Raw genomic sequence first — 26,654 nt, 5'->3', positions numbered from 1 at the left:
ATCCAGATGATGAGCAGCAAATACAACTAACTGGTCATTATTTCCTCCATTGACACCTGTCTTTCCTCTACTTCCTTCAGACCAGCCCTCACCTGGTGATACCCATGGGCCTCTAGTGGCTCATATGGGCCAGTGCACAGGGCTAATTTCATATTAGCTCTGCTTACACAGCCACATTTCAACAAGGAATGACAGATAGATAGACCAGCTTCTGTGCTTCCATAGCTCAGACAGATTCCTGTGCAATCCCATGCCCCATGGCCTCAACATCCGAGATGTGAGAGGCTCTTTTATGACTTAATGAAGTGTCTCTCTCAATTTCAGCAGTTTGGAGCCAGAGAAGCCCTCTATTATCACAGGTTCCCGCACCAGGCCATTATTAAGGCTTCCTGGATCATGGATTTTACTCTCCTCTACAAAGGTCAGACCTGAGGAGAAAAGTTGATCACTCTTACCCTGCTTCCTCCTCAGTGTTAACATCGTCCCACCTTTGGCATGCCCGGAAGGGCTCTTAAGCACTGCTCGAATCTGCGTGTTCCATCCCTCACCTTCCAACAGCTGTATGAAAGGACAACAGCACACCTCCATCACATCACCCTTGTTTCTACTATGCTAACGTGGTGGCTGCATGCCTTTCTCTATATATAATTCATCTCCGATGCAGTCAAGTTCTTTCTGGCTGTATGGCTGGCCTCATTTGCCTCTGTTATCACACACAGTGAAGGTCACACCAGTGCTACCACAGACTGTGTACAGCCCTGTGGGGAAGGGGTGCATACCCACATTCCAGAAGCAGATGTTATTCATCTAGGAAGCAAACTATCTGATACTGTGTAGAGGAAGATAGCCATCATGACACTCCTTCCAAGAAGTCTCCACTTTGAGATGACCCAACCCCTGTCACAAGTCCCCCACAGTGAGGAGCATGCCACACTCACTGGAGGGAGACATACTGTCCTGTACCTCAGAGGGAAGATCTGGATTGCCATGCGGATGCTTCGCCCTCAGAAAGGTCAGCTTCTGGTGTACATGTGGATGCTTCACCCTCAGAAAGGTCAGCTTCTGGTGTATATGTTATCACTCATATCAAGAGCCACGCCCCTGCTCACCGCAACTCAACTTTAGTTTTTCAGTCTCTGCTTACATGCCAACTGTGCTGTACACATTGTTTGAAGAAGTGAAAAAATGTGTACTTCCTTGAGATGTGGCATCAATGACAGATCTGAATTCTAGTTTAATGGTCCAGTGCATTCATTGGTGCTACTTCTAGGAGCTTTGATGAGGGGTTACCACAGAGGGGCATTACCAAGCCCACCCAACATGAACGGAAACTCTCAAAAGCTGCATCCCAGAGCACTCTGAGCAGATGCCAGGCAGCATCACCAGGCTCCTGTCCTTAGGCAGTTCTTTACTGTCCCTGTAACCCAAGGGAGTGGGCTCGAACCTTGCAGCTTTTAGAAGTAGCTGCACATCAATGCATGCCTTCAAACTTCTAAGCTGCTTTTAACCTTTGCATTCCTGGTGCAATGATGAAAAATGCCAGCGCAGCCAACGTGTGCTTTTGTCCTATAAGATATTTGATTGAAAAACGTGGGCATCCACTTCAACATTGAAGATACTATGGGAGGTATTCCTGAGATGACCACAAGTAGGGATGGTCTTCTGGGCTCATTTGCTCATCTAGAAATTCCCTCACTGACAGGAGGCAAGACATGTTCCCATGGTGAATAAAGCCCATCAAGTTGATGAGATCATAATGTGTCATGTTGTCTGTAGGGTCAAGTCTATGGGACCAAGTAACCATGGCAGCCTCTGAGGCCAAGACCCCAGATCATCCTTTCCTCTCATAAGTTGGTTTCATTAATTCATTCATTCATTCGTTCGTTCGTTCATTCATTCATTCAAGGGTTTCGTCACAGTTGCAGAAAGCTGACTGACACAGGAGCATGGAGATTCATGGAGAGAAATCTAAGCAGTTTAAATGTAAGACTGAATAAGGTTGTATGAGCGGTAGAAAAGAACGGACAGCGTTTAGAGGGAAGGGAAGGGGAAAGGCATGGAAACAGGGGGAACATTTGGGTAATGCCACTTTCAGTAGAGCAGATGCTCTTCTCTAGGTCACCTAAAGCAGCTATTTTTAATGCTGCTGTTTTCTGGTAAGTAGTCAGATGGAGCGAAAAGTTGAGCAGATAAAATGCGCTAATGTTCTGTTGCATTCAAGTCAAAATTTTAAGGAAATTGCCAAGAAGATTAATGGATTAAGAGAGTCAAATATAGATTTGGTTCCTGCAAAGGTTAACTATGTTGGATTAATGGTTGTAGTGGCTAAAATTCAGGCCCCCATATGATAAGGGCAAAGGGAAGGGAGCCATGTGTTTAACCCACTGTGCAGAGTTTTGAATAAAGCCTATTACATCACCATCTTCCTTTGCTTTAGAAATCGCTGTTTATCCATGCTGCTGTAGGAATGCTTTCACTGAATGTATTTCTCACCAGGGCTTTTAAATATTTACACCAGCTCATTAATAATTTATCATTGGCATTCAGGACCTTAGATTCATGAATAATTGACATCTTCATTTACGATTTTCAACTCTTCTGATAGAGAGCACCACTCAAGGCTTCCCCAGAATTTCAACCAGGAGCATTTGCTAGGCAGACGTGCTTCCTTTGAGCTTCATGAAGGTTAAAAATTAAGAACACATGCAAACCAGGCAGGAAAATAATACATATGCCAGATACGCTCTGCTAGGGGAGGCAGGATGACTGACATGCCGGAAGCTTTAATTCTCACATCAGCACTAAGCAGTGAGTTTTATTGGCTACATTTTCCATGAGAGGAAGCAACTAGGGGAAAGCTAATTAAATGGCACACTTTCTCTCCATCTTATTAACATTTTTCTGAGGTAATATGAACTAAAAGAAAGAAAAAACATGATTTGCATATACATGTATCTGTATATATACCTATATATTTAATTTACACAAATGCTGTATATAGATATTTCCAATTACTATCAGTTTAATTATTATGGCCCTGTTCTAAAGAATTGAAAATTTACATTAAGATAATAAAACTGGTGTAGCTTTTTGGGTTGCTGCCATCTTAACTGTCAAACTGGTCCTATCAAAATGTTCATTTTTAACTCCAATTTTGCAAAAGATCAGATGTTGCTTGTTGACAGTTTTATATGGACATGAATCTTGTATTTTAAACAGGGAATATCTAATCTGTCAGTTTGAGAAAGGTTGTACCTACTAATAAAAAGAGAGAGAAAGAAGGAAGAATATATTTTTCCATTAATTAATTTTTTGTTTTGTTTTATTTCATTTTTCATCTGGCAATCCAATGAGAAGGTTTTTACTTACTGGTCCCCTGAAAGATCACATGCCATGAAGAATATGAAAACAGGTGGCATGGTATCTACTTTTCTAACCTGATAGATTCCTCCACTTATCTTCTTGTTTGTCGTGCTATATAACCTTTTGTATAATTTTTTTCTGTGTTAATCCTGGCTTCTACACTGGGAAATTTTGTTCTAACCTTTACTATGTTTGTATTGTTTTATAGACTGGCTTCTAATTGTTTAAGGCAATAGCATGGGTGGGGAGCTTTGAAGTATGTTATTTCCGAGCTACCATCAGATAGTTTGTGATCCTGAAAGGAAGTGTTCCCAGCAGAGGGTGGTAGGCATGACCAGTTTTCTAGAAACCTCCACGCTAAGACATCAGAACAGATGCCTTCTTCCTTTGTCCAGAATATAGTCAACAGCCTACCTATGAGGCTATAGAAGAGGACGTGACAGGTGTAAAACTCCTGTCCAACATAGAACTTTTCTTTTGCTGCTTTAATGGCTGTTCCTTGCTCACTTCTTCTTTCAAAAGGATTTTTTGGCTCAAAGCATCACAGTTTGCTTGCCAGGACAAATTCACTTTGTACAGTTAGGAAAGCATCCCCCTGTTCCACTGACCTCAGCCTCCCAGAGGAGCACCTGCTTCCAGACACCTCCAGCATCTCTGCAGATGAGTTGTGGGTATCAGTCAGGGCCTGACCACAGAAACTGGTGATGCAGAAGCCTTTTCCCCCACAAGGCATCTATTTCACCAGGACAGCTGGTAGGAAACAATCCTATGAAATATACAGGAGGTGGGCAACAGGGAGAGGTCATGAAGGGTCCAGGCCCCTTTCTGTACCTTTTTTCACATCGTCCAGTCTTTCAAAATACACTGGAATATCCTTGTAAACATTGCCAGCCCTGCATTTTCTCTACACAGTCTCCATTTGTGACTTCACAATCTTAAAATGATTGGCAGTCTTCTTGCCTCAGAGATGTCACTCTGCAACTGCATATGGCAAGAGTTCTGGAATACCTAAAACATTTGATATTACGTAGTTTATATATTATTCTTTGTGACTTAGAATGTGCTTATGCTGTATGTTAATGTAATTTGCATGCCAAATCTCTCCAAAGAAAACTTGGTTTTGTGTAACACATCTGTGTCCCCAACTGTCAAAATGGCCACTGGGCAAAAACTGGAAACCCATCAGTGCTCTCCCCAGTTTCTCTGGGGTAAGGTAAATTTGGACTAATCTATTTTTCTGACTATTCACCCAAAAAATATTTTTTTCAATTTCAATGCTTTCCACAAACTGTGTTACACTTAAAAATACGTAGGAAAATAATATAAATTTAGATCCACTAATTACTCTCATCAAGCTGATTGTCGCTGTCTGTGTGTCCATCTCTCTTCCTGGGAGGGGCTAAAACGTGGTTGTGACTTAGTAAGAGCTCAGGGAAATTCTGAACTGGAGAGGCCAGCACAGAGACAGGAGGCCCTGCTGTCAAGAGCCCCATGGTGACTGGGGTTGGGGAGAAAGGGAGAAGAGGGGGAGCAGGAGGGGGGAGAGAAAGGGGGAGGGAGGGGAAGAGGGCAATGCATGATGCAAACCTGTAGACAGGCGGGTCACAGATTCCTAGATCACTTTACTCACAATCTGCTCCTGTATTTCTCATCATCCACACACAGATTATCCATATATGACTTACTAATGCTCGTGCAAAATGTGAAATCGCATTCCAGAAGATTGAGAACCATTTATTTATAAGGATTTTTAAGCATTGCTTAAAAGGAGAGAAAAAATAGGTCCTCCCCACGCCCCCACCTTTCAGCTGCTGCACGTGCAGAAGATTCACAAATGAAATCCATGAAGTATAAGAGGACTTGAAATGAGTCCCGCAGCTGTGTCAGGGGGTGGAGCTGTGTTGCTTCCTAGGAATAATCTCATGTCACCGTAGATTTGCTGTGACACAAACATTTGTATGTACCATTGAGTCATTTGTTACATACAACCCAGCGCCAAGTGCAGTGATAATTTGAGTCAGGGTCTTTGATGTTAGAATGAGCCAAAAGGATAGGGTTTGGAGAATTCTGTGATTACTCCTTTCCCACATCATGTTAGGGAGAGGACCAGGAGACATGCTAGGTAGTATCCATGACCAGACATCAGACCTGCCTGGGCCTTGGTCTTAGACTTTCTGGGATTAGGAATGTGAGAAATAAATGCCTAATGTTTATAAGTACCAAGTTAATGGTGCTTCATTGCAGCATCCAATAGTCTGAAGGTTATGACCACAGTTCCCTCTCTCCAGCCTCAGGCGGGAAGGTCTTCGCTCATTGTGTTCCCTCAAATTCCAACACTACAGGAAAAGAGAACACAGAAGAATCTGCAATGCTCTTGGGGACTTGAATCTGTGCCTTTCTGTCTCCTCCCTCACAGTCTCAGGGTGACAACATGCAGCTGACTGTATTGAATTTAAGGGAACCATGATAATAAAGGCCATCATGGGTGCAGAGGAGATGAGGTGGGGATGTGAATACTACTCTAGGCTGCCCCCGGCCAAAGGCATCCCATTCTTTCTCCCCTCTGTAGATATTTGGGTGAAAAACTAGAAAAGGTTTAGTTTGACTCTGTATTCACCTCTTTCATTAAATGCTGAGAAGTGTCCTTTGCGGGTCCTTGCACAGTGGGTCTCATATTCTAAAAGCAGTCCTCTATCATCAGGCAGGTGCTGAGGACTTCAGGCCATTCTGTCATTCTGTATGCTTTATGAGTCACAAACACAGCTGACTCTCCTGAGAGGCATTTTCACCTTCCAGGTAGAGCCCAGTGCCCCAGGAGTCTCTCATGCATAAACAAGACCTTACTTCTAATGAGCATCCTATAAACTGTCCTCTACTTATGTCTTCTCCTGAAACTAGGTTCAGACATTCATATAAGACAATCTATTTGCCAAAGACAATTGCCCTGCCTTATGTCAAATAGCCATTGTGTGTCAGGTACCTGTAAATTACTTGGCATCAAATGTCTCACTGCATCTCCCTGGAATATGGTCCCCACAGGCACGAAGCAGCATGACCCAAGAGTTCGGCAATGAAGCTAAAGCTATGCATTAGTCCCTTGGAGCAATCATAGCAAGGCACCACAAGGTAGGTGCTTAACAGCTCACAGTTCTGTGCCAGCCTGCCTCTAATGGTTCCAGAAGATCTTCCTGTCTCCTTCTGACCTTGCTTGGCCATGACTCTATCACTGCAGCCTGTCCATGGACCACCCCAGGCTCTTCTGCTCTGTATCTGCTTTTCTCTGCTGTTTATTATAGGAACAGTAGTTTTTATACCTAGGACCAATCTCGATTACCCAGGATAATCACAGCACAAGAACCCCAGTTACACACATTAAGACCCCCTTTCCCATAATTTCACGTATACACAGACTTAGGATGTTGAGGCACAGACACCACCTTTTGAGAGCTGTCTACGCAGTCAGGTCACAGAGCGGACAGGCCGCAGGTCTGTGGGAACTTGTTTCATACCATGAACTCTGAAGCATTGCACTAAATGTGATCGTTCTGTGCTCATTCTGTAAGCTTTTCACCTAGATTGTTACCTTAATCAGTGTGTCTATCAGTGGAGCACTCATTGAATAAATTATTATATAGCTATGTAATGAGCCTACATAGAATGATGCAATAGTCTATGAACTGCTAGGAAAAGAAAAAAATGACTTGTGGGCTGGGGAGTCAGAGTGTACTGAGCAAGCATGGGGATTGGAATTCAGATTCCCAGAATGCACATAAATACTGGTGGGTACGGCAGCCCACCTGCAACCCCAACACTGGGAGGCAGAGACAGGCTTAAGACTCAAGCTGACTGCTCTGACTAATCATACTGATGAGCTCTGGGTTTAGCTGGCCCACCCTGCCTCGATAAGTATGTTCCTTATAACTTACCTGCTGCCCTAGTTAGCTTTAATTGTCACTTTGATGTCGCCTGAGATCTGAGAGGAGGTGCTTCAATTGATCAGATGGCCGCTGGTCATGGCTTTGGGGAACCGTCTTGATTGTTAATCGGTGTAGGAAGGCCCAGCCCACTGCGGTGGCTGGTAGGTGGTCATGAGCCTTATAAGAAAGGTAGATAAACATGAGGCTGGGGATGAGTCAGCCAGCAAACAGTGTTTCTTAAATGTTATTACTCAACTTCAGGCTCCTTTTGAGTTCCTGGCCAGCTTGAGTTCCTACCTTGACTTCTTAAAAGAATAGACTGTGATCTGGAAGTATAAGATAGTGTAAGGCCCTTCTTCTTTACTTGCTTTTGGTCAGAGTATTGTATCATAGCAATAGGATGTAAGAGAGGATACCTGGTACAGTATATGATGGAGTAGTGCTGGTCGCTTTGGCAACCACTGTGGTAAATATGGGACCTTAGCAGCATAGACAGTCCTGTGGTGTCAATGCTGAAAGATACACCTTAGAGAGGAAAATAGTTTCAACTCAAAGCTTTCAAAAGTTTCATTCCATCATGGCATAGCATCCCAATTCACTGTGGTGCAAGTGTGGGGTTGATGTTGCTCACATGATGGCAAAGCAGGAGTACAAAACCCATGAGAGGACTCAGGCACCAGTTACAACCCTCAAAGACAGGCCCTTGAGGCCCATTGCCCCCTCAAGCCCTCACAGCCTTCCAAGACAACACCACCAGTTTGGGAAGAAGCATTCAAAAAATGGTCCCATGTGGGGCATTGTATATTCAACTATAAGGTTTTGCTCCATGCCTCCAGAAGCTCAGGGCCATCCTAGAGTGCAAAAATGCCCTTAATGCGATTACATGTACATCAGTCAAAAATCTAAGTCCGAAGTCTTTACTGAAACTCAAGGCAGTCTCCTAACTGGGAAGTCCCAGTCCAAAAGGCACGATGAGGCAAAACCAAATCTGAAACTCAGAGGGGTGAAAAGGTGATGACGTGAACATCTTTGCCCCTATAGTTTTGTGCCTCTGGCCCTCTTCCTCTGGGTCTGATTCTCCTTGGTGCCCCTAGCTTGTCTCAGAAGATTCTCTACATTTATGCATCTCTCTTCCTGGGTCATCTATTTTAAGTTGGGTTCCAATCTCACAACCTCTTGTATGACAGACGCTATTAGGGGCTTTCTGTAGGGAGCTGATCCTTGCTGCAGTTGCCCTACTTTCTCTAGGATCCAGGTGAAAGTGTATGTCACACTATAACTCTTGCATGCTACATCTCCGTGACCACTTAGAAGACTCCACCTGTTACCAGACATACAGCAGCCATAGGCCACCCTTGGGTGACAGCCACAAGGCCTCTGAGTTTGTGCTTCCTCCGCTCTGATAAGACAATCAAATCAGAACCTTGATAGTCCCAGCAGTCTGATACTGTTTTTAATTAGCTCCCCTACTGGGCTGGTTTCTGCTAATTTTGTTATTGTTTGAAGATGGGATGGAAATAACTGTTTATTGCAAAATGTATCACCTCTCCCTCCCTCCCTCCCTCCCTCCCTCCCTCCCTCCCTCCCTCCCTCTGTTTCCCCTCATAGCTTAAGTTTACATGTGACAGACAGTTATCCTGATGTTTTATTATTAAAGTTGTTGCAGCGGAAACAATTTTGAACATTACTGATTGTTGAGTATCTTAGGTCAGTGCAAACGGTCTGGGCTGAAAGGTAGTTCTGGCCCTTGTAGAGTCCATGATGGAGACAATGTGTCCTGCACAGGACGCTGAATGAACCATCAGCTGAGAGCATTCATTTGCACACTCTTCAGGCTGGAACTTGAGAACCAAGTTCCACAAACGAAAGAAAACTGACAAGTCCATCACACACACGCTCAGTGCCACCGGGCACGTTCTCTTCCACACAAGCATTCCACAAAGTTTTGGTTCTTCACCCTAGAAAAAAATTACACTAAACACCAACTCACTGCAGTGTCCATTTTTTTTAAAAATTAGCACTCTTCAACCTCTAACTCCACTCAGAGACAAGGAGGCTAAGCTCTAGCTACTGGAATACCAGCTTGGTAAGACAGAAGAGACAATTTGCTTAGCAGGAACAAAATAAGGGACAAAATTACCAAGCTGCTTCAGCTTGTAATCCTTGATTGTGTCATCATCTTACACATTTAAGGTCATTTTCAAGACACGAAGTTGAATTCACTTGGAGGGAGTTGTCACATTTGATATTCAGTGTTCCTTCGGCAATGGTTAGGCAGGCGAGGATCCCATATTCACAAATTCCCATGTAAAGAGTTCATGACCTTGTGGGAGAAATCAGAGTGTAGCCGGCAGCTCTGAGCAAATGAACTTTTCTGATACTGTCTTTGCACTTCATTTCTTTTCGCTAAAATGAAACACGCATCACAGAATCATAGATGCCCCACATGCCGCCTAGTTCATGGCAGTGATGAGCGCTCTCTCTGTATTCGCTGATCTTTGCTTTACAGAATGTGCCCCACATTTGATTTTGTCCCAATATAAGGAAATGCAGTGGTGAAATAGTCTTCACAAGGAAGAGAACACCATGCAGTTATCCAATACAAGATGATCAGTCCTAAGAAGGAGCATGCAAGTAGGATTATACAAACCAAGAAGGTTGTATTGATGTTTTAGAATTAATGTGCATGCACATATATGTAGTAAAAATTAACTAAACGGAGGACATGAATTTTACAAAGGGCAAGGAGGAGTGGAGTATATGGGAAGTTTTGGAAGGAGGAAAAGAGAGGGAGAAATAATATAATTATGTTACAACCTCAAAACCCAAAATAATTTAATTTTTAAAATGCATTTGGGGGTAGAAATGTACCCCAGTGGCAAAGGCTTATCAATATGTATGAGGCCCTGGTTTAAACACTCACCCCATGGAGAGGAGGCAGGGGAGGCCAAGGATATGAGGAGAGGTAGAAAAATAAATGGATTTAATTTTTTTTTTTAAATCACCTTTGTCATAATAAGGACAAGAGGACTAGTTTTGTTTCCTTGTCAGTGTTCAGCGGTTCTCGGAACAGGTCCCACAGGGTGACAACACTCAGTCTTGCCCCTGCCCGTGGCAGTACTGAAGTTCCAAAGTGTAGAGGCTAGACCATGACCAAGTGCAAGAAAATGGCTTAGCACCGTGACCGCAGCTTCAGTGTGCTGACCCTGGGAATGCTCGCTCAGGTCGTGCCCAGCTCTGAGCACACCGTTACAATCTGAAAAACCTAACAAGCATGTTCTCTCTCTGAGAGGAGACCACACAGGAACTCAAGACTGGCACTTCCATGGTGAAGGAGCACACTGTGTGGTGAGAGTGGGCCAGAAGAGCTGGGAGGGCCTTTGCCACAGGATGGCCAGTCTCTCTCTCTCTCTCTCTCTCTCTCTCTCTCTCTCTCTCTCTCTCTCTCTCTCTCTCTCTCTCTCTCTCTCTCTCTCTCTCTCTCTCTTCCTCTCTCTCTCCTCTCTCTTTCTCCCCCTCCTTCTCTCTCTCTTTTTAATTTTAATTTTATTAATTTATACAGATTACAACTCAATTGTTATCCCATCACTTGTATCCTCCCGTTCCTCTCTCCCTCCTGCTTTCACCCTATTCCCCTCACCTAGGTCTATGACTGAGGGGGACCTCCTCCCCCTCCATATGGTCATAGGCTATCTAGTCTCATCTTGGTAGCCTGCTTATTCTTTCTTTGAGTGCCATCAGGCCTCCCCACCAAGGGGAGGTGGTCAAATATGGGGCTCCGAGGGCCAGTCTCTTATGGTGCAGGATATTTAGAGTCTGCTTCTAGAGGCATCTTCCCTGAAAGAAGACATCTGTGCACGTCTGTGTTGTTCTCTACTTTTTCCTTCACTAGCGCTCTAACTGCCAGGACCAGAGCTCACCACCAATTCTTCCCCACGCAGAATGTGTGTGTGTGTGTGTGCACACATATATATGTACATATATACATATATATGTACTATATATAATATATATTATTCACATTACATGCTGATTGTAACACTGTCATTTCCTCCCACTCCCGCCGTCCCTTCCTCTTCCCACCATTCCCCTCCCCTAGTCCTCTGGAAAGGGGAGCCCTCATCCCATACCATCTGTTCCCTCGTTAGGACTGCCTGCATCCTCTTCCCCTGTGGCCCTGCAAGGCTGCCTAGCCAGAGGGAAATGATCAAATAGGGGGCACCAGAGTCCATGTCAGAGATAGTCCCTACTCCCCTTACCAGGGAACTCATGTGGGGAATGAGCTGCCTGTTGGTTACTTATGAACAGGGGGGTCTAGGTTCTCACTATGCATCGCCCTTGGTTGGTATATCAGTCTCTGTAAGTGCCCTTGGTCCAGACTTGTTACCTTTGTTGGTCTCCTTATGAAGTTCCTAACCCCTCCGGGTCCTTCTATGCCCCTACTCTTCCATAGGAGTCCCAGTGCTCTGCCCAAAGTTTGGCTGTCTTAGCATCTGCTTTGAGTGCCTACTGAGTGAAGTCTTTCAGAGGACGCCTGTTAGGCTCCCTTCCTGTTCCTTCTCTTCAACCACTTCTGGTGTCTTTTCTATTTGCCCTTCTGAATGCAAATCAAAAACTCTCCCTAGTGACCTCAATCCACAGACCCAGGCCAAATTTTTATGTCCTTTTCTACCTTCAGAATCACGTGACTGACAGCTCTACTCTGGAGAATTTGTGCATCCTCCTTTCCCCACCACTCATCTGCTTCTCCCTGGGCTCTGCAGGACTTTTCACTAGAACACCTTTTAGCTGGTCTTCTAGACTCTAGAGTCGCCCAAATGGTGTCAACTTTCTTCAGCAAGGTGAGTGGATTCAATTCTATTCCTCCCAGATGTACACATCGTTCAAACATGCCCAGATTTTTAAATTCCTATGTACGTTACAAGTGGAAACTTGGGCAGGGTGTAGCTGGGTAAACTGCTCCTGTCACAGAAAGTTGAACCCCAATCTCAGTATACTTTAAAAAAATCATCTCTACCCATGAGAACCACTGAAAGCAAATATTAGCCATGAGGGCTGAGATGTCCACACTGTAGCCCACTACGAAGCAAGGGTCCCTTGAAGAAGGTTTGCTACTTGAGACCTGAGGTCGATTTAAATATTTCACGGGTTGGAGACGACAAAGGACTAATACACAGGAAATAAGAGATTCTCTGCCTTGAAGGTCGCTGGTTCACCACTCCAATCTCACCTGCTGTCTGTGAGAGGCCCCCACGGCTGGAGGAGATTTGCACCAAGTTTTCCTTTGTTACAGTTGCTCTAGAGATGTGTGCGTATTTTAAGTAATGTCTTTATTTTCGTTTTTCAAATTTTTCTCAAAATTCCTGAGATTTTCATACATGTAGGCAATAAAATATGATTGTATCCGTTCCCCCATTTTCCTGCTCCAATCCTCACTGATTTTTATCATGACACCCCCCCCCCCACCGTGTGCATGTGACAGGCTTTGCCCATGTGGGAAGCTCTCTACTACTGAGCTGTACCACTAGCGCTTAAGGTAGTTAAATCTTCTGTCAGTTTCACCAAGTTGCCCAGGTTGGCGGTCATCCTCATCTCTATCTCTGCCATGTCTTGAGCTAGCGTCCCTCCTCGGACTTATGAATAGGTGAGAGTGAAGGTGAAGGCCAGTGTGACCAAGCAGGGCTTTTCCTTAACTTTTATTATATGTTTAATGAAATCACAGATGAAAAATGTTGGGAACTGCAGTGGTTTTGAAGCAAAGCTTGAAATCTGTTTCCTTGATTGTTAGCCTTTCCGTTTGCTACACTTCTTAGGATTTTTAAATTGGTCTTTCAGCTGGAATGGTGTTCATTTCAGTTACATTTTATTTATCCTCTGATCTTGAGATTCATTGATCTCTTCTATGTATTACTGCCTTTGCTTTATGAAAATGTTAGCATGATCCTTTTCCTACTTGACTTGCACACATACATGATACAAACAAAGGCTTTCGTTTATAAGGCATATATTTTAATCTCTCTATTTTTCTTCACAGTCTTAGCTACTTTGCACAGGTAGTCTATTTATTATAATTCAATTCCAAAACTTTCGATCGAAAAGATGAGTTAGACATTTGCTGTGTAATTTCCAAAATGAAGTGGGTTACCAGTTATGTTTTAATTGCATTTTCCAGATTGGATATAATCTTTAAAGATAGTTGTATGCATGTCCCAGTCCTTGGAAGTATTTTAGTGTGATTCATATTTGGGTCATTTAAATTTTGTTCTATACGTCCCTGAAAAAAATGTGACCTGTGAGTCACTGGCTGCATCACTGTCACATGTTACTTTTTTTATTGCTTTTTCTACAGCTTTACTCGCTGGTGTTGCCTATTGCTCTTGCCCTTTGAGGCAGGACGTTTGTCAAAACCTCCAAATATGAGATATTTTCCAATTTCATCTTTCCATGTGCTAATCATTGCATCATACAGTTTCAGGCTGTGTGTTCTGTTGCACAATCACATCAATTTATTGTGTTTCAAGCAAGACTCTAACCGTTGCAAACCACCACCTGCCTTCCCTAGCCTCACGTTGTACATTGATGTCTATTTTCTGTCATATGAATACAGAGGTCTTTCTCTTATTAATCTTTTCCTTGTGTAAGATTTCCCAACAAATTTGTCAAAAACTTTTGTTATCCATGAAATGTTAGCACATCTCTTATAATCACCTTGTATTTACATTGGTTTCCAAAATGTTGAACTTATTCAGTGCTAATCTGTGTAGTAGTCTGTTTACATGTAATGCACTTGTTAATTGAGTTTCTTTTCAATTTGACTGATTCTTTGTAGTCTATTCCTCTTGCATATAGTCTTTTCTTTGATTTTTAAAATTGATTCTATCTGTTTTATTTTATTTTACTTCAATCATGTTTATATATTTCCTGTTTTTAGTACACACCAGAGAGAACACAACAGACATTTTTACCTTTTCAAAAGCATGTTATCTTAAACTCACTCCTATGAAAATGAGAACCTTAACGTCTCTTAATTTATATGACTTTCTTCCTTATATGCCATTGTTATTTGCATTTATACTCTGTGGACAATACTTTTATAACTATTTTATTCACATAGATGTGTCCACGTAAGTTTGCCACATGTGTACCACTTCCTGCTTTCATTATCACCAAGCACACCTTATTTTCCATGTGCATCTTCATCCTTGAAGAGTAGCGTTTCTGGGCACAGAAACACAGATGAGATTTCTCAGTGAATAAGAGCCTTTGATGAGATCTTCCCACAGTCCCCTCTGGTCCTTTGTTTTCTGTGTTTTAGTTGCTGCTCATGAATATGCATTGCTGCTTCTCCTCTCATTTCTCTTCTAAGGTTTATATGTATTCCCATTTGTCTCTACTCTGTGAGGACTCACAGGGTTTCTTGGATTTGCTCTGAGTTGTTTGCTATCACACTGGGGCCACTGCCTATTAGTCTTCTGAAGCCCTTCTGCCCTCTGCTCTGTTCTTCTTCTGAGATTCAAGTCCATGATGCTGAGACCTCTTTTTGTATCTTTGTGTGCACACATGCGTTCTCTCTCTCTCTCTCTCTCTCTCTCTCTCTCTCTCTCTCTCTCTCTCTCTCTCTCTCTTTCTCTCTCTTCTCTCTCTCTCTCTCTCTCACACACACACACACACACACACACACACACACACACACACCTACATTGCTCATTGCAGTGACAAAATGCCAGACAAGAAATAAGAGAGGAAAGGTTAACTTTGACCCCTGGTTTTGTTGTTCTCCAATGAGCCAACAGTCTGTCACACCAGGGCAAGTCTGCATGCTCACACAAGCAGAACAAGAAAAGGCTAAGTTGGCACTATGTGTGAGCAAGTTATAAGGTCAAGACATGTCTCACCACAATACACTTGGTCTATCTAATCTCTGCCTCCCAGAGACTGTAATTCCACAACCTCTCAAAAGAACATAAAATCTAGGGACCAACTGTCTAAACATGTGAGCCTGTGCAGGTCAACATGTCAAACGCTAACCCTAACCCTAACCCTAACCCTAACCCTAATCCTAACCCTAACCCTACCTAACCCTAGCCCTAACCCTAACCCTAACCCTAACCCTAACCCTAACCCTAACCCTAACCCTACCTAACCCTAACCCTACCTAACCCTAGCCCTAACCCTAGCCTTAACCTGTGAGTGAGCCTATGCATGAAACTCACATCTGAATTATAACATCTACCCTTCAGTCTGTGCTTACCACATTTCCCATCATGTTCCTGGATATTTCTTCACTTCTCTTTTCTAGTTTATAATTTTTCATATGTGTCTCTTCTAATAGAACACATTTTCATTGTTTGGCGGGTCAGAATTCCTTTGAGGCTGTTTTACAATTTCCTTTTTTTTTTTTTTTAACCAAAGCATCTAGTCTTGCCTCTTCATTTCTAAACATGCTGAGCATATTTACTCTCAGTTCCAAGCCACACAGCTCTGTTACCCCAATCCCTTGAGTCTGTTTCCAATGCCTGTCACTTTTTAGAGTGTGTTGTTTTCTCTTTCTCTGCATGGTTGCCTATGATTGAGTGCTGGAAATTGATAGTAAATAACCCAGAAATAATTTGATCACTAAGTGAATGTCATCATTCAAAGAGTATCTCCAACTGCTCCTGGGAAGTCGCTTGAAGAGACAGTAATTCAAGATTTTTATCTAGGGATTGTGACTGTAATTACCTAAAGCTCTTCAAGGGATTATCTGTGGTGTAGCTCTTCAGGTCCCTGCCTTAGAAGATGGATTCTCTGCCACTGGAAGTGTGCCCTGAACCTATGGAGATGCCTAAGGCAAAGCCCATTGCTTACTTTCTCCCACCCACCAGCCAGTTGTTTTTCCCAGGGGAAGAAAGGCAGAAATGTGAGGCTCTCATTGGGTGTTTACTTGACCTTCTCCATGGTGCCCAACAGCCTTCTATCTCTTCAGTAGTTTCAAGAACAACATATTTTCCACTGTTACTGCTTGTTGCCGAGGTCAAGTGTCCTAGTATCCATCTCGTTGTCATTGAACCAATGTGTTTTTAAGCCATTTCATCTTAAGGACTCACCCAATAATCGACTGAAACACCAGTTCGCACTTTCCTTAGGGCGTTTTCTTATTCAGAACCGTTACTTTGTGAATCTCTCCCCCACATTCCATTTTGCAAAGCAGCTTTGCCATCTAAACACTGAGTCTTTTTAATAGTGTGTGTGTCTGAGCTCCGGTTCCTATTACTCCATCATACACTCTGGTACGTTCACTCTTGAGTTCAGAATGGCAGGAGAGTGTTGATATGGATGTGTGAGTCGTAGCAGGGAGACCAGCACAAATGCACACCGTGACTCATATTTTATAGTCCCTGAGAACTATAATCCTAAATCAGTGTTGGGATTCTGTACCTATTCACACATAATTTACCCCTGGATTTTCAGTAGAGCATAAAACCTTAAATATATACATGACATAGAGGCTGGACTTGGGTGAATCAAACTTACTAGCTGACAGCTACTCAACTCAGTCTGGCTTTATAGGAATTCGTAATGAGTAGTGAGGGCAATTCCCTAAGCACTTCTTTCATAATCACCTGTCACAACAACACAGAAGCCCGAGAGCCACACAGTAATAGCGGGGCCTGCTGTTACCTGATATAGCTGCTGCGCCATTAATTGGCAATCCCCCAGGGATCTCCCATATTTCTGGCAGTAACCTGTAGCAATATGCTTTGCCTCAAGACCGTTGGCACCCTGTGATGAGAGCTCCTGCCCCATAGAGAAGGAAGTTGTCTTATGACAGGCTAGGGCATTGACATTTCAGTAGACTGTAAGTCTTAGGCAGGTCTCTGGACCCCCATGATCTGTGGGGTTTTTTTTCTGTCTGTCACTCATGGTTCTCCTTAACACTCCACTTACATATTGATGCCACCCCTTTGTATAAATGTCCCTTCTTCATTTGGTTTTCCATTCAGCCATACGAAGTGGCTTTCAGCAAAACATGTTAGTCATGTTTGGAAGATTACAGCTGAATTGGAAGGTGGCAGGCACCTGTCAGCTTTGTCTCTCTGGTAATAAATTTGCCATCGTCAGAAAGGTTTCCAACAGCGAGGACGTAAATAAACCAAGGAGACACTGAATGAGGAGTCTACAGTTGAATACGGAAAATTCTCTTCCTGGGAAAAGAAGAGGAGGCTACTCTCTGGTCCTCCCATGGTGGGGAAGGAAGGGCTTGCTGCCTGTCAGGCCCTAAGTCTCCTTAGCTCTGCAGTGCCTACCATCTTCTCCTCAGGCCACTCTGAACAACAGGACTTCAAATATTCCTTATTCTCTTTGGTCTTTGCTTTTTGTTTGTTTGTTTCCACTGATCTGTAAAGCATAAAACTGAATGTATAAACAGAATGATTTCTCCCTCTTTGGCATTAACGTGCTCTTTCTCTCTGTGATAACTAACACTGAAACCCAGTGGTCACACAAAATCATATTACTAGATGCAGCATGCCTTGAAGCATGCAGTAGAGGGAACTAACACTGTCTACTTTCTTCCAAGAGCCGGAACTGCTCACTTTTATCCTAAACAATGTGACGAATCTTTGTTGCCCACCAGTGACAAACTGAACCTCAGTTCAGCCTTCAAAGACATGTTTGTCATTTCTGCTGCTGACTCCTGTGACACTGTTGGCATTAGACACTTGTGACCTCCCCAAGCGCAAGGACTGCTCATGCCCTCTTGCTTTGACTTGTGCCCATACGGAACTGACTTTGCCAACCTTTGCTATTCATCCATGTGTGACCACAGACACCAAAGGATATGCTCTGCATGTCAGAATGAGCCTCGTGATTGAAATTCTCTCTGGCCACTTCAGCCTCCTGGGAATGCTTGCACTTCATTCAGCTGTGGACTTATATAGCTCAGGGAACGTCGGATGGGATGAGCTCTGCACAAGTCTGTCTCCCCAGCTGCCCAGAGAAGTACTGGGGCATGATGGGTACTTACATCTCAAAGAAACAAGAAGCACATCCTTTTTCTCTTGTGGCCTCCATTTGTTTCTGTCCTCTTTTCCTTCCTCAAGCCCAAGATTGTGCCTGATGCTGTCAGGATTGGGTGAGGGATGCACTTGACTAAGAATGCTACTTTTGTGTCACAAATCTGTGGCTCTCTAGCATGGACAAAAGTGTTTTAAGAGGTGGCTGGTGACCAACTGTGACGGTTCCCTCCTGTGCATGCTCTGACATTGATTATATCTGCCTGTTAGATGTAACTGATTCTCACCTAGAATCCTAAGAGGCAAGTGCTGCAGACCTCTTCTCTGGCAGCTACTTTCCTCACACCTCAGTTGAAAGTCTGAACTTTTGGTGTAGGCCATGGTGACACATGTAACCTGCATGTACCGTATATGACAGCGTGTGACCTGTTTGTACTGCATGGACTGTAAGTGACAGTATGGAACCTGTATTGCTGTATGTACTGTATGTGACACCATGTGACCTCTGTGTACTGTATGTGCTGTATGTGGCAGTCTGTAACCTGTATGTACTGTATGTGCCATATGTAACAGCGTGTAACCTATATGTACTGTATGTACTGTATGTGACAATATGGAACTTGTATATGCTCTATGTACTGTATGTGACAGTTTGTAACCTATATTGCTGTATGTGCAGTCGGTAACAGCACTGTGCTGTCAGATGGGGCTCAGACCCTTTCTCAGCTGACTTGACTCTGCAGCCGAAGTAAGCCATCAGTCACTGTTTCCTTTCTATTCCAGCCTCTTCCTTTACCCAGGGATCCCCACAGTCTTGTGACACATTAATATTTATACAACCTCCATGCCATGTTTGTGTTTTTATCAACATGAGTGTCCTCATTATATATTTCCCATGATTCATGATGTGGTTGTGATTCTATCCATCCATCTGTCATCTGTCTTTGACACCTGCCTCATCCAGAAAACATGGTATTAACTCTGGCTCTGACACCCTTGGTGAGGTGCCTCACTTCTTCAGGCCTCAGTTTACATATCTGTAATTGTATTTTAGAAGGCAATAGTGATTTATCCTCCATTTCAGATCTCTGTATACCAGCCATATACTGAGCACTGCCTGGCTTTACGCACCTGCGCTTGACGAGGTCATTGAAAGCTCACAGAGATAGAGAGCTCTTTCCTTCACTTAACACAGAGCAGATGACTGGGTGTCAAGGTTGCACATTCCTGTGTCTGCATTGAGGGAGCTGCTTTACCGTGCTAACATAAGACATGGCCGCCGAACAACACTGCACATCACAGAAGCTGTGACCTTGGCAGAACCTACATGTGGAAACCACATTGCATCCAGAAGGGAAGACTAGACCCCATTAAATACTAAGAAATTAAGGAAGAAAAAGGCTCCTGCTTTGCATTATACTTCTGTTTGTCCGCTTCCTGCAAATATCAGAATGAAATAAAAACAAAAAACAAAACAAAACAAAACAAAAAAACAAACTGGAGCCCGGTGTGGTGCCGCACGCCTTTAATCCCAGTGCTCGGGAGGCAGAGGCAGGGGGGATCTCTGTGAGTTCGAGGCCAGCCTGGTCTACAAAGCGAGTCCAGGACAACCAACGCTACGCAGAGAAACCCTGTCTTGAAAAAACAAAAAAAAAAAAACCAAACTAACAACAACAACAAAAAACAAAAACAAAAACTGGAAAAATCCATGGAAAGGCAGACAGGGCATTCAAACCTCACAGAGTGGAGTTCTGAGAGCTGTCAACAGCGAGTCTTGTGGTTCCATGCGCAGGAAACGGTCTGAGCCTTCGGGATCCCAGGGGGCAGCTTGAGCCGCTCCATAGTGAGGGCTGAGGGCTGACACCACTGCAGATGTTGTGGCATCAGCACTGTTACATGGTGGGCCTGCCTTAACGTAAGAATTTTGGGACCCCGGAGGGGTTTGTGCTTCAGGAGGGGCCCAAGCCTTGCAACAAGTAGAGAAAGGTACAGCTCACTCTGGATGTGAGGGTGCTCACACACAACGCCAGCATTCAGGAGGATCACACGTCTTAAGCTATATCATTAGACTCTGTCTCAAACAACAAGAGTGGCCAGCTTATATGAAGCAGGCTGTGGCTTCTTAGATCAGGTTATCAGCAAAGCATGCGTAGATGGGTCACTCTTAAATTTTGTTTTTTTTTTGGTTTTTTGAGACAAGGTTTATTTGTGTAGTAGCCTTGACTGCCCTGGACTTGCTTTGTAGACCACGTTGGCCTCTAACTCACAGCCTGCCTCTGCCTCCCAAGTGCTGGGATTAAAGGCGTGTGTGCCACTACCCCCACCCCACAGAGGTCACTCTTAAGGAGGTGTACATTGTAGGGCAGAGGTAGTGGGGAAAGAGCTCAAAGAATGGTCCTAGAGTCTAAAGCTTTAGGATTTCATTCAACATTTATTTAAAACTAAACGCAAAAGGTTGGCATTAAGTAGCAGTGGCATCTACCCTCCTCCTCCTTGGTAAAAAGAAAGCTTTGACAGTGGAATTAGAGGTTTGATTTCTTTTCCTGGAGTGGGAATACATTTTGAATGGATGAGCCAGGTGACAAGGAGGTGACTTGGTACGCTTCGGTCGGCATTCTTCCCACTCACATCTCAGAGTGAAGTGACGTCTGCTTCACTTAAAATGTTCGTGTGATTTAAATGACGGGTTACACTGAGCAGTGCAGGAGCCATCTCATTCAAGAGATTAAATAACACCCATGAATTGGCTGCACAGGGGTGGAGGATCCATCTGGATGAAATGTCTCCGGTCTCTCACTCGGAACCAGTGGGAGCTGCACTTTGTACTGTCAGAGAGGATGATGACGACATTGTAAGAGAACTTACCTGGACTGTGGAGCTGACAGAAGGGAACACGGGCAAAGTCCCTGTGGTCAGGAAATGCAGCTACACCCAGTGTTCACACACACCATCTGGCCAGGCCAGGCCAACAGGCCAAGCATCCATGAGTGAAAGCTGTGATGGGCACAGGAGGAGAGGAAAAAAGGGCAGCCTGTGACACGGAACCATGCCACATCAGGGATGCCTGGCTGGAACACTCTTCATGAGAACATGTGCATGAAGCTCCCTGATGCTCACTCAAGTGCCGGCTTCTCCAGTCCTTCCTTGACCAACAACTGCAGTGTCCACCCCATTTTGCCTGGCTTCTTCTAGGATCTTTTTCCTAGGATGCAGTATCTAAAACACCATGTGTCTCATTTTTTTCATTTATCATCAGTTTCTCTTTTTCTGGGTGAGAACAGTGTCTGTTTGATTTAAGAGGTGCCCAAGGCCTACAAAAGTTCTTGACACATATGGATTGAAGTAGTAAAACAAAAGACAGAAAGTGTGTTTTAAATAGCCAAACTGAATTGACAAGATGAAATCAAACAAAGATGGACCAGAAATTTTCATAAACACGGAAAGTCTGTGATTAATTGTACAGTGGAAAATGTGAAAAATCATTTCATTTTAATCCGTTTAATTGATAAGGTGTGTGTATGTGTGTGTGACAAAAAAAAAGTGAATTCAAAAACAGGATATGGAAAGAGAAAACATCCCTTTTCACTTGAAGTCTTCTTGATTAAAAAGACACAGATTATCTGTAGGGAAAAAAATCAATCTTAAATCTACAAAGATAAATGTCTTTTAAAATGTTGAGATAAAATGTCCTGTGAAATAAGAATTGTCTAATGATTTTTCTTGTAATAGAAAAAAATAACTTTGAGCATCTACAAATCTGTGGGGATTTACCGATGGTGGGGGAGTCACGGCTGCAGAAGCCGGGTTCCTCATTCCTCTGTGACTATTGTCAGGTATATCTTTGTAACAGTTTGCAAACAAAACTGAGGATACATTGGTCACTACATTTGTCATTGTGAAACCAAACTCGTTTTCTCTTAGCACTCTCTGAGTAACCCTCCTTCCCTTCCTTCCTTCCTTCCTTTTTCCCTTCCTTCCCTCCCTCTTTTAATCAATACATAGTTACTAGTCCACAGATGACACTGACGTATGGGTTATACAGGACAGGAATTTCATACTCTTTGTCCTTGAGGATCCAATGTCCCAGTCCCTCCTGCACTCCTAACTCCATCCACCAGGCAGACCGAGCTGCACTCAATCTGCAGGCAAGGAATGAAGTGTAGAAATGGTAAATATCAGAGCAGTCACTGCTGAGGTGTCCCATGGGTCCAGCAAGGCACGGCCACCCTGCCGTGGGTCTTGGAAGCCAGTTTCATGGTTGGACTCAGCTCACCCAATATATCCCCATTGTGGAGGTGAGCTACAGTGTCAGGAAAATGTTCGTGCTAGGGAGCCAGGCAGGGCCTGACCAGCTGGACTGTTCATGGAAGGAAGCAGTACTGGGTCAGTAACTCTGTTCCTGGATCCTGCAGAAGGGCTACAGGCGTTGAATTGGGGGAGTAGTTAATTGGATCGGATGTTACAGTTCCAGTGTGTTTTATTTATAAAGACAGGAAGTCAGCAGTGACAGGAATAGAAAATAATTACTACAGGACACAGAGAAATTGGCCCAAGTCTACTGTGCTGGGGTTTTAAGTGCCAACTTGATGCAACCTAGCTTCACCTGAGAAGAGAGGCTCAGTAAAGAATTTTCTAGATGAGGCTGGCCTGTGAGCACGCCTGTGGGGAATTGTCTTGATTGTTGGCTGAGGTAAAAAGATCCAGCCCACTGCTGGTGACGCTGTTTCTAAAATTGGGCCTCAAACTGTGTAAGAGTTAAGAAAACTACAAGCGGAGCCGGGCGTGGTGGTGCACGCCTTTAATCCCAGCACTCGGGAGGCAGAGGCAGGCAGATCACTGTGAGTTTGAGGGCAGCCTGGTCTACAAAGTGAGTCCAGGATGGCCAAGGCTACACAGAGAAACCCTGTCTCGGAAAACCAAAAGAAAAAAAAAAAAAAAAAGAAAGCTACAAGCAAAGACACATTTAATATCTTTGCTCTTGATTGCGGATTTGATGGGACTGGCTGCTTGAGTTCCCACCTTAACCTCCTCTAAACAGGACACAGCAGCTTAGACTTTTAAGCCAAACAAACAATTTCTTCCCATGGATTGCCTTTAAACAGAGTATTTGTGGTGCTCTGGAAGAGAGGGTCTGCCCTGGGCTCTGGTGCTTGAAGGTCTGGTTCCCAGGAGGCACCAGGGGTAATGAGTAGTTAGCCTGTCTCCAGCATTTACTCACCAAATTCTAATTGGATCTGCCTTTACACTTCAGAGGCTTGCTCATTGGATAGCACAAAAGAGAAAAGTACCTCTGTTAGTTGCTTCCGGAAATGACAGCTTTATAACATTGTCTTTTCTCACAGTCAAGACTCCCCAGGGGAATTGCAGGTGAGTCTACCCAAAGACAGCACACCCTCCTGGAAGATGACCTATGGGTATGTGGCTTAAAAGGGCAGATAACATCACGTTTATTGACAGGAAGGACTGACAAATCTAAAATGGAGAAAGAACACTAACTTTCTCTCTTGTGAGGGTCCCCAGAGGACCCCAAGAGTCGATATGTCAGAACATCCTTCCTTGGCTTGATTTTTCTTCTGAGTTGCAATAATTAATTGTCAAACAGATCTAAGTTGAAATTGGATGGGGAGTCAATGGTACCTTCTGCCTTGGTTTCTTTTTATATTAACTAGACTTTGCTCTTCTCCCTTAAACATGATGATAGAATGACATTTTCACTGTGTAGCATCTGTCATTTGAAGACTATGGTCTTAGAAAAATATGAGGAAACAGCTACAAGGACACAGTATTTCTAGGACTGATGTAGACTGCAGCTGCTGCCTGCTCCACCGGCATGTGGTCCTGCTGGCCCAGGTGTGCACAGCTGGGTTGACAGTGGCTCTCTTGCTTATCCAAAGCCTGATCTGTGCAGGGCTGACAGAGATGTACAGAGCTCTTTGCTCCCGGACAGTGAGTGGAACCAGAAAAGAAGGTAAGTGAGTGCCACTCTTTCCACCTGCGGGATGCTTGCTAATGGCCACAGGGCTGGCATGACTGTGGGTCGCATACTTTGCAAACAGGTATGAATGAAAGTTTCTACCACTGCTGCACCTCAGATGATCCCAAATGTGACACAAATTTGGGCCAGTCTCTCCTCCAGGACTCTGCTCACTGAATGTGGTGGTTTGAATAAGAATGGCTCTATGGGCTCATATATTCGAATGAATAGTCATCAGGGAGAGGCGCTATTTGCAAGGATTAGGAGGTATGGCCTTGTAGGAGGAAGTGTTTCACTGGGGGTAGGCTTTGAAGCTTCAAAAGCCCACTCATTATGATCATTTAGCAGAAAGACTCAAATGGTATATACTCACTTATACCTGGACACTAGCCCAAGGGGCATGTCCCATGAAAGTCTTCACTTATCATGAAAGTGGGACAGAGGGGAGGACATTCTATTGGGACTCTCGATGAGAGAAGCATGGGAGAATGGGGAAATAGATGGATCCAGAGGGTCCTAGAAACCTACAAGAAGAACATCATAATGGGTGGATCGGGGCCCAGAGGGGTCTGCTCAAACTATTGCACTAACCAAGGACAATACAATAGTAAACATTGAATCCCTACTCTGGTCCACCCAAGGGACAGGGCCTTCTCCACAGTTATGTGGAGAGCAGGGACTGACTCTGACATGAACTCTGGTGCCCCATATTTGACCACTTCCCCTTGGTGGGGAGGCCTGGTGGCACTCAGAGAAAGAATAAGCAGGCTACCAAGATGAGACTTGATAGGCTGTAACCATATAATGGGAGAGGAGGTCCCCTCAGTCATAGACCTAGGGGACGGGAATAGGATGAAAGTAGGAGGGAGGGAGGAATGGGAGGATACAAGTGATGGGATGGCAGTTGAGTTGTAATCTTAATAAATTAATAAAAAATTTTCAAAGCCCATGTCAACCCCACCCTCTCCCTCTCTTCTTTCAGACCCAGTTCTCAACTACTTCTCCCGTACCGTGTCTGCCTCCGTGCTGCCCCCACCATGATGATAAGGGACGGAACCTCGGAAACTGTAAGCAAACCCCTAGTTGAATGTTCTCTTTTATAAGAGTTGCCACGGACAACGGTGAATTGCTGTCTATATTGAAAGGAGAAAAGTAGTAACTGTCAAGCATGGTGTCCAAGGACTGCAAGGAGTATTTAATTACAGTGGGGCAGTTTATGATTTGGTCCTGAAAAGTGGACTAGGAGTAGAAATGTGACTCACTCAGGTATACTGTGTGTGTCTCACCAAGTTGTGCTGAAGAAGCACATGTTACATTTGACAAGAAACATAGAGGGCAATAAACTTCAGATTCAGCCTTTAAAAAAAGAAAAAGAAAAAGAGTTGCCATGGACATTACATCTCTCACAGCAATAGAATACTGACTAAGACATTGGCCTTTCCAATTAGTCAAAGTCACTGCTCCTTGTCCACATGGCCATGGTTGGTTATGCTTCCACACTTGGGGATGTCTCCCATCTTTACACTCTTCTCCCGTCACTGTCTTTCCTACATGGCACCCCTCACATTGCTTTTGACAACGATTCAAGCCCAGATTTATCCTCAGCAAACACTGGCTCCCTCAGGAAGGCTGGCTAATGTGGTTAGTAAGGTTTATTCATTTGCAAATTCAAAAAAGCTTATGGATCCTCCTGTGGATTCTGTGTTCAAGGTTTAGATAAAGATAGAGATAAAGCCATGGGTAAAGATAAATCTAAGGACTAGCCCAGCTCAGAGGAGGATGAGAACAATGGAGCTAGCAACCCACCCCCAAAAGAGTGAGTGTCTTCAGCTGAGGGTGAGAGTCCTGGCACACAGAAGGATAGGCTTTGCATGGTTCTGGGAATCTACAGACTGGATCTTAGAAGGATGCTGGCGTGAAGGGTCCCAAGGCACTGAGATCTCAGTCTGGACACAGGCAAATGGTATTTCTGCTGGTGTGGAAGTGACAGCCTCAGAAATGGAGTATGTGGAGCCTTGGTGTTCCCCGGTGTCCAGGCAGGCATCGGAGGACCTGTGGTTATCCATGGTGGGTTCATGGTTCCTCATCCTTTGTTCACTTTGACCCCCAGCATCCACTCTCTCTGCTTCCCTGACCACATGACACAAAAGCCCAAGCACCATCAGCATCTGCTATGGACCTGGCAAAAGAGTACTTAAAACTAGGCTTTTGATGTAGAAATTCTTCTGGATGGACTTCCTCCTTCCGGGAGGTGCACTCTCACCCACCAGGTAGCTTCCAAAGGGGCAGCCGTGCTGCAGGGACCACAGACTGCTTACTAGGTTGTGCCTCTGTTTGCCAGGTTCTCGTGGTAGATCTCTCTTGCTGCTCACTAGGAAGGGAAGCTTGACTGCTGAGGAGTCTGTA

This window comes from Acomys russatus, chromosome 9 (genome assembly GCF_903995435.1).
Source record: "Acomys russatus chromosome 9, mAcoRus1.1, whole genome shotgun sequence".
Lineage (NCBI taxonomy): Eukaryota > Metazoa > Chordata > Mammalia > Rodentia > Muridae > Acomys > Acomys russatus.
The sequence above is the reverse complement of the archived record's forward strand: the minus strand, read 5'-3'. Positions refer to the sequence as shown.